This window comes from Urocampus carinirostris, chromosome 2 (genome assembly GCF_059441175.1).
Source record: "Urocampus carinirostris isolate Australia breed hairy pipefish chromosome 2, RoL_Ucar_1.0, whole genome shotgun sequence".
In the NCBI taxonomy this organism is placed as follows: Eukaryota; Metazoa; Chordata; class Actinopteri; order Syngnathiformes; family Syngnathidae; genus Urocampus; species Urocampus carinirostris.
This window is the reverse complement of record NC_142350.1, coordinates 28,385,790-28,395,865: the sequence shown is the minus strand read 5'-3', so window position 1 is coordinate 28,395,865 and position 10,076 is coordinate 28,385,790.

The following is a 10,076-nucleotide window of genomic DNA, read 5'->3' as shown; positions in this document are numbered from 1 at the left end:
TGTGGTCGTCATTGGAGACGACTGATCGATCGACTCCAGAAATAAATCTAACCCAGCTCAAAATGCAGACTGGAATGTTTTGCCGGGCTGTGAGAACCACAAAGTTGGATTATGGCTGAACTGCGGACTACAATTCAAACTCAGTGCCACAGGATGACAGCTTTCCTGTTTTTAAATGACAAATTAAGTCAAATTTTATGTTTAAATTTAACAATGTTGGCTTTGTCACCAAGACTTTTTTCTCCCTCTCTTTGATGCTTGGTCCAAGCCCCCTTAAACATTGTAGATTTTGATGTAATGAGGCGGTGCGCATGCCAGAGTAAAGACCACTGAAGCTCGGATAAGTCCAAAGCCAGAAACACAAAATGAACAACTGAGGCAACACCCACATCCCTTCACGCTTACTTTGCATCTGATTTTAAGAACGGGGCAGCATGGTGGTGTAAAGGTTTCCACATTTGCAAGTTTTAACTCTGAGACAAAGAGGTCCTTCAACTCTGAATTAAAGCATAACATAAGAGCTAACTCTTGATTCCAAAATATAACTATGTTAAAAACTACTTTAAATAGAGTTAAAGTAGTTTCTGGTCAAATCTTGTATTTGGGATCTGGAGATGGTTTTAAGTTTTATCACAGAACCTCGAACAAAAAGCTAACCGTTAGGAGACGTGTTGGACCCTACGACCAGGTTGCCCCGACTGGGGTTTGAACTGGACACAGGTGTGTCCAATCACCACGCACCTGTTCCCAATTATCCTTCACCCTTTAAAGAGAACATTAGATTTGCACAGGTTTGTTGGGTCTCTGTCATTTTCCATTTCGTCTGCCATTGTCATCGTTGTGTTCATGTTGTTTTCATATCCATCTTCGTGTCAGGTTAGTTTGTTTCTGATTTATTGGTTCCCTGCGTTATGTCATTTCCAGTTTCTGTGGTTCTAATATGGACTTTGTCAGGTTTGTTTTTTTGGTTTCTGGTTTCTTGTTCGGACATTTTGTCGGTTGCTTTACGCCCACTTTGATCCTGGATACTGCAAACAACCTTTTTTGAGCCCTCTTGCCTCACCCACATGGGTCCATCGTAAACCAATAAACCTTAACAATAACTCTTTAACTTTAAATCTATGTTAAAACCTGGGTCTAAGTAAAGAGTTAAATCTGCTGAACGTTATCAATTTAACTCGAGTTAGAGAACATTTTAAGCTTTTATTCAGAGTTTAGAGCTTCTTTGACAGCACTAATTTAGTCTTAATCATAAGCGTGGCCCCAAATGTAACCCCTTGTCTAGCTGGTATTTGAACACTGACAAAATTTAACAAATCTAAGACCCTATTTTTAAAAGTATATGAACTGTAGTATAGAAACTGTCATCAATTAAGTCTACTCACTTCTCCTTTTGAATAAAGCATTAATAGCTTGATATTATAAAAAAGTCTATGAGAAACAATTACTCGATGGCTTGACTTGCTCTGAGCTTGCTAATACAATCACCAATTATTTTGTTTGTGGTTGAGGCTTTGCGACAAATACAACTCCTTGATCGCATCACTGTCTGCAATGCAGCAAAAGAATTAACTGCCTCACTCTTCATCTGCAGATGCTCAGCACAGTAATACGTAACATTCTGCTACTTTTGAATAAAAGCATCAATAGGATAGCTTGACTTTCTGTTAGCCTGCTAATACGATCAGCAATTCCATTTTTTGGGACTGAGGTGTATGCCAAATCTGAATTCTTGGTGTAACTATCGGCATCTACTATGAGGCAAGAGAATTGTGTGCCTCACTGCAGACGCGCTGCACAGTAATATGTTGTATTATTATTCATTATGTGAGCATTCTGTGATTTTGAAGAATACGTTCCTAAAATTGCAAAGGTACATTAGAAAGAACTTCAACAATGAATAAATATAACAATTTGCTATATATTTTATTTTGTATCTCAATGATGAAAGGTGAGGCTTAGCCTCACCTGCCTCCACTGACTGCACGTCAGTCGTAGAAAGCCAAATTACCATTTGTTAAATCAATCAAATGTATTGCAGATAGCTGATTCGTACTTTTAAAGCTTTTTGAGATGAGACAACAGGGTCAGGAACCTTTTTGACCCATAAAAACAATAATATTCCGAGAGAGAGAGAGCTCATCTCATCTCATCTCATTAGCCGTACCGCTTATCCTCATTAGGGTCGCGGGGGGGCTGGAGCCCATCCCAGCCATCTCCGGGCAGTGGGCAGGGGACACCCTGAACTGGTTGCCAGCCAATCGCAGGGCACACAGGGACAGACAACTCATTCGGTCATTCACACCTAGGGACAATTTGGACCGGCCAATTCACCTGAAATGCATGTTTTTGGAACGTGGGAGGAAACCGGAGTGCCCGGAGGAAACCCACGCAAGCACAGGGAGAACATACAAACTCCGCACAGGAAGTCTGGAGCTGGATTTGAACCCACAACAGGTTCCCATGACATGAACTGTGCCGCACAAGCGCTAACCACTGCGCCGCCGTGCTGCCCAGAGAGAGAGCTACATGATATATTTTAAGACAAAATTCAAAAAAATGGCCAAACCCACTATCAAGAGAAAAGCTATTTATTTGGCATATTTTATTTCACTGTGTGATGTTTGATGATTAGATAAAAGTGTTAAGGCTCATTTTGACTTTCATTTTGTTCCTAAATAATAGTTTCAGAAGAAGGTGCGGGCAAAGTTATTTTGTAATAATGTTTCAAAAAACGTAAACAAAGATATTAACGTATTTACCTTTAGTGCAGATGGTGCAGGCCGAGAAGGACTGCGCGCACCGTGTGTAATAACTCCGCCCTACTGCCCACCCAATTAAATAGCTCTAAGTGGTTTGCTAGAGCTTTTGGGTGTTATGTTTTTTGTGTGGCTTTTCATTATAAAGTGTCACAACAGTTAACAGATTGCTTAGTGGGCTTCCATATGCAGTTTTATTTAGCCATTCACAGCCAAAACATCTTATAAAACTGTGTCTTGTAGATATACTGGACGGAACACTGTCAAAAGTCAGTATTTTCTCTGCTTTGCACAAGCCATAATCGGCCCTGCAAGTAACAGTACATTAAACAATTTCACAAGCTCATTTGACCTCTGAGCCATTGGTTCCCGATCCCCGTCATACAAGCAAAATGACAGAGCTCTGACTTCGTAACCAAAACTGAACCTATCAGCGTGCGTCCTCCCTAAGTGAAAAGCGTTTCAGCCTGCGCCACAAGGAAAATGTCTGTCAATCAAATTGCAGACTACAGGAGACTGATGCCATGTTGATTTTTCAGCATTCACCGCATATCCTGTTCTTCCATGAAAGTGCTCAGCCATCCATAAATCCCAACGTATATGAAAAATTTGGCATCACACAAGCGTAGCCTCATAATCTGGAAGTAAATAAGTTTAGACATTTATTCAGTGAAACTCGACTCTTTAAACTCCTGCCCACCGTCGTTGAGGATGATTTTGAGCGGCAGAGGAAAATTTCCAGCTTTCAAGCGCGCGCTTTTAGATTTGCATGAATCTGGCATACTAGGCTACAACGTGTCGTTTTTCTTTCCATGTGCTGTTAAACTGCATTTGAGCCCTGGCACCTAGCGGAGGAGAGTGTTTCATGTCCTGGCTAGGGGAGGGTAGATTGATGCAAATACCGATATTATTGATATTGAGAAAGTACCTGTATTGTACTGATGCTATTGTCCCAAGAGCGATACTTTACCTCTCTACCAATTTACTCAACGCACCACTTTTACATGTATATAGCGCAGTCACTCGCCCAGTGGCCTCGGCCCTTCCAAGTTTATGTCTGTTTATGGAGCTGACAAGCACACTTTTAGCACCTCCGCCTACCTAGCCTGTTGCTGCATCTTGCTTTCCAGGCAGAAAGGGCCAAATCTGCCTGCACCCGTACCAAAAGCTAAATGTGACAGAGGCAAACAGGAAGCAGAGCAGAGTGGACTTTTCTCGATTACAAAAATGGACAATGCCAGGTGTCATGTGTGGTGAAGTGGTACGCTACAGTGGCAATTTTACATGAACACATGAAAAAGGTTCACCCTACATAGAACAACAAACAGCAACCAAATATGTAAACATGTTACTGTTCCTGAACGAAAACCTTCAAATATGATGTCACAATGGCAACAGAGCCAACAGGGCTTGTTTGCTACACTGCTGAATATTTAGTTGGACTTGACTTTTGCTCTAAAACAGTTGGCGAATAAGTATCTTTTTTTTTATACTTTAATTTTATCGTTTGATTTCCGGGCGGCACAGTGGATGGATAGTTACCACGTAGCCCCATTTTGTGAAGGTTTATAGATCAAGTCCGGCTACCACAGACTCCCTGTGTGGGGGTTGCATGTTCTCCCCGTGCCTGTGTGGGCTTCCTCTGGGCCCTCCGATTTCATCCCACAGTCCAAAAACATGCATTTCAGGTTAATTGTCCGGTTCTAATTCTCCCTGGGTGTGAATTCTTTCTAGCGAGTGAATTGTCTATGTCTGTGTGCTCTGCAACTTACTGGCAACCAGTTCGGGTGACCCCTGCCTGATGCAGGAAGATGGCTGGGATAGGCTTCAGCCCCCCTGTGATAAGCAGTGCAGATAATGGATGAGTGGCTCTTCTACTTGCACTCTCTTTAAAACAAGCAGAATGGCCCGGCAATGCCTCTTCGGAGAGATTGTTGGGGCTGTGGTTTGTTGAAAAAGCACTCGGGAGCCATTGGGAGTGCCAAAAAGCCACATGGTTGCATGCTTCTCCAGAGCCGTATGTACCACGATGTGGCAACCCGGTAAAATGATTGGCAGATTTTCCACACAACCAAAAGACAGCTTCCCAGATTTGAACACAAGGTTTATTTACTGCAAAAATGTTTTGGGAACCCCACGACCCTACTGAGGATAAGAGGTGCATATAATGGATGGATGTTCTGGGAAATGGGGGATTAAAGAAAAAAACAAAGGTTCTTCTCCGATAGGAGGTAGGCTTCCTGCAGTAAGCAGCATAGAGAGCTAACGGTTAAAAATTAGGCCTGCCTTCCAATGCTCCCTAGAGGTTCAGGATTCCATCCAGTCCTGACTTCTCTTTACTCTGAACAAAGCGGAGCTTAGTTTCCCCAAAAATATTTGGTCACTGGCTGCTTACCCCAGAGTTTTGGAGGTACTGATACGCTTTTTTCCCCAGCTTGGTGATCACCTCTTCTCTCTGGGCAGCTGTCCTTAACTACAGCTCCCTGGGTAATTGGAAGATTGGCCTTAGGTGTGACCTATCCCAGGAGCCAATTGATCGCAGGGGCGTGTACTGAGAGGTAACGATGGTTCACAACCTCGCCCAATAGGAAAGGGCGTGTCAGCCCACCCAATGCCTCTTTCCTTGGGTTGCCACTACGAATGCACATGCTTATCAATTTTGTTGGTATTTATTGGGTATGCCTTGACACAAAACATAGCTTAAACACTCCCAGGGGCCTAAAGTACGATGTGTAAGTTTCCAGGAAAATCGGTTCACCCGTTTTGACGCTTATTAAGCCATCCCCACACACACAATTTGGTATTCATACATCAGTTTGAAGGTTTAAATCTTGTGCAATGGAAGGAATAGTTCTGATGTTGACATTGTTGTACTTTTTCGTTACATTGCTTTTTTATTTCACTCTCTTGTCTTTTGTTCTGAAACAGTTGTAATGTAAATCCTTCCATTTAATTTTTGATACTATTTAAGTTTCAATTGTTGTTATTCATTAAAAAAGAAATATTTTAGGGCCTAAAATCTTTCTGCTGTGTTTATCATAATTATAGACTAACTCAAGGGGAAGGATTCAATCATCCATTCATCATGACATCTTCAATCAAAAAGTATTAAGTCAAGTCAAGTCAAGTCAAGTCAAATTTATTTATATAGCCCTTAATCACAAAAATGTCTCAAAGGACTGCACAGGAATACAGTTACAAAATTACACAATTACCTGATCTTAAACTAGCAAACCAGCATTACTATTGGATAGGTATCAATTGATCTCATCTCATCTCATTAGCCGTACCGCTCATCCTCATTAGAGTCGCGGGGGGGCTGGAGCCCATCCCAGCCATCTCTGGGCAGTGGGCAGGGGACACCCTGAACTGGTTGCCAGCCAATCGCAGGGCACACGGGGACAGACAACTCACTCGCTCATTCACACCTAGGGACAATTTGGACCGGCCAATTCACCTGAAATGCATGTTTTTGTAACGTGGGAGGAAACCGGAGTGCCCGGAGGAAACCCACGCAAGCACGGGGAGAACATACAAACTCCACACAGGAAGTCCGGAGCTGGATTTGAACCCACGACAGGTTCCCATGACATGAATTGTGCCGCACAAGCGCTAACCACTGCGCCGCCGTGCTGCCCGTATCAATTGATACTACCATGTATTTACTTGGATCGGATTGAAACTAACATTTCCAGTATCGTCTACCCCTAGTCCTGGCATGAGGAAAATCAAAACAGAAAGAAAGAAAGGGAGAAGGGTGAGCTGATGTCCGATGGGTGTGCTGCTGGAAAATGACTAAATGTTTGTGGCCTACGATGTGTTAAGCTTCCCCCAATTTTTTTCTTTCTTTATTGGCTGCCTTTTACCATTAAATCATAAACCACATGACATTAATTGATTTGGAGGAGTCCAAACTCAAGAATGTGGAAATAGGTTTCAGCAAATGCTTCAAAGTGTTTTAGTTCCACAAAAGGAATTTAAAAAAAATAAAAATAAAAAAAGTGTTTATAGGACAAAGAAAGCTGCATTGAAAATGGCATCTTAATCTTTGGAGAGAGGAAAATCTTTTGTGTGAAAAAGATTTCGAGCAACCTTTGATCGTGTTGCTGTCTAGTGAGGAATCTTGAAATGCAAATCGACTTCACATTGCTATGCATGGCTAATGCCATTTAGTTTTTAAGGAGACATTGTGTATTACTGAGCCCCTCCTTGTGCTAAAAAGTGTGAGTTACACTCTTGAGTTGAATATTACACTCAAACCTATATTGTTCTTTAGTTTTGCTATACTTAATGTACTGTGCAGAAGTTTGGGGCAATAATTACTGAAGTTCACTCCATTCCCTTTATGTATTCCAAAAACACGCACTAAGAAATATACACAAGGCAGGATACTGTGATCATACCAATATTGTATTTCTGCAGTCCAAATTATTAAAACTTTTTGATCTACCGGAGTTTTCCACTTCCCAACTATTATTCAAAGTGAATAAGGATGTACTGCCAGATCATACAAAAATTATTCACACAAAAAGAGAGAAGCTATACCTTGAGGGGATGTAGTAACTTTAAAATCCAACCGGTGAGAACTACCAGGAAAAGTATGTGTGTGTCTGTATGGGGAGTTAAAGTTTGGAAAAAATTACAGGATGAGCTCAAACAATGTCCACGTATTCACCTGTTCAAATTCAGATACAAAAAAAAACCCAATATTGGCAAAGTAGAGAGAGGAAGGAAATCTGAACGATATAGCAAAACGTAGATGTAAGCAAATCAACATTGTTATTTTTGTTATTATAATTATTGTATTAATATTATCCATCCATCCATTATCTGCACCGCTTATCCTCAGTGGGGTTGCGGGGGTGCTGGAGCCAATCCCAGCCATCTTCGGGCAGTGGGCAGGGGACACCCTGTACTTGGTTGCCAGCCAGTCGCAGGGCACACAGAGACAGACAACTCACTCACTCATTCACACAATTTGGACCAGCCAATTAACCTGACATGCATGTTTTTGGAATGAGGAAGGAAACCGGAGTGCCCGGAGTAAACCCATGCAAGCACGGGGAGAACATGCAAACTCCACACTGTAAGGTTCAATCTCATGACCTCAGAACTGTGCCGCAGATGGGCTAACCACTAAGCCGATGTGCTGCCTATTATAATAATAATACTTGTTAATTGTTATTATTGTAATTATTGGTGTCTGAATGATATTAGGTGATTAATAGCATTATAGAGTTAATAAATGGGTAAAACTAAATTAATCTTCAAGTATAAAAACAGTGATGGAAGCAGTGATGGTGATGATGATAATAAAGAGACTGTAACCACAGAGCCAATGTAAATATGTATATTTGAGAGGTGTTTGTTGTTTTTAAGCTAACTGTGGGAAACAATTATTAATGAGGTCGAAGGGATAGGATTTACTAAGCATACAATATGCTTCTTCCTCAATAAGGTCACCAGCTCTGTGGACTAGGGGGTAGGGTGTCCACCCTTAGACTGGGAGGTTGCTGGGTCGAGTCTCGGGTCATACCTAAGACTTACAAAATGGGTACCCGTTGCCTCCCTGCTTGGCGGTCGGCATTAGGGGTTGGAATTGGGGGGTTTGGTCACCAAATGACGAGATGTAGCAACATCAGTTGAGTTGAGCGAGGAGGCCATATATATCTCATCATCATCTCATCTCATCAGCTACACCGCTTATCCTCAGTAGGGTCGCGGGGGTGCTGGAGCCCATCCCAGCAATCATCGGGCAGTGGGCAGGGGACACCCTGAACTGGTTGCCAGCCAATCGCAGGGCACACAGGGACAGACAACTCGCTTGCTCATTCATACCTAGGGACAATTTGGACCGGCCAATCCACCTGAAATGCATGTCTTTGGAATGTGAGAGGAAACCGGAGTGCCCGGCGGAAACCCACGCAAGCACGGGGAGAACATACAAACTCCGCACAGTAAGTCGAGTAGCTGGATTTGAACCCACACAGGAGGTTCCCAAGACCTTAGAACTGTGCCGCACACGCGCTAACCACTGCGCCGCCATATATATATATATATATATATATATATATATACAGTGCATCCGGAAATTATTCAGAGCGCTTCACTTTTTCCACATTTTGTTATGTTACAGCATAGGTGTCAAACAGGCGGCCCGCGGGCCAAATCAGGCCCGCTAAGGGATTGAATCCGGCCCGCAAGACAACACTCAGAGAAGCGCAAGAGAAAAACAAGCTGCAGGTTGAAATATGTCAACGTGATGTTGCCAAAGCCGGGTGCCTTGAACAAAGACACTGTACTTGTATTTTCTCTCTCTTTCTCTCTCTCTCTTTTCCACCCCTTTTCTCCCACTCTCTGTCTCTGTCTCTTTCACTCTTTGTGTCTCTCTTTTTCTCTTCCTTTGTTGCTCTTTGTCTCTTTCTCTCACTGTGGCTTTTAACCTCTTTTGCTCTAACTTCCTTTTTTTCCTTTTCTCTCTTTTCCCTTTCTCTCTTCACACCCTTTGCAATTCATTTTCTCTTTTCACTTTCTGTCTTTCTATTTCTTTTTGGATTTCTTTCTTCCTCTCCCTTTCTTTTACCCCTCTCTCACAAAATTTTATCTTTTGTTCCTCATGCTCTCTCCCTTTCTCTCTTTTTCTTTCTTTGTCCCGCCCTCTCTCATTTTCCCTCCCTCTTTCTTTTATTTTTTTTAATCTCTTTTTCTTTCTTTTTAATCTACTAGTCCAGTCCCTGATAGAATGTTTGTTCTATCGTGTGGCCCCTGAGTTAAAATGAGTTTGACACCCCTGTGTGACAGCCTCATTCCAAATTGTATTAATCTAATCTCTTATCTCAAAATTCTACACAAAATACTCCATTATGACAAGTTTTTTTTTTTTTTTAAACTTTTTTTGAATTTATTAAAAATAGAAAACTAAAAAATCACATTTACATAAGTATTCACAGCCTTTGCCATGAAGCTCAAAATTGAGCTCAGGTGCATCTTTTTTCCACTGATCATCCTTGAGATCATTCTACAGCTTAATTGGAGTCCACCTGCAGTAAATTCAGTTGATTGGACATGATATGGAAAGGCACACACCTGTCTATATAAGGTCCCACTGTTGAGTGTGCATGTCAGAGCACAGACACCAAGCATGAAGTCAAAAGAACTGTCTGTAGACCTGCGAGACAGGATTGTCTTGAGGCACAAATCTGGGGAAGGATACCGAAAAATTTCTGCTGCTTTGAAGGTCCCAATGAGCACAGTGGCCTCCATTATTCGTAAATGGAAGACATTTGGAACCACCAGGACTCTTCCTAGAGCTGGCCG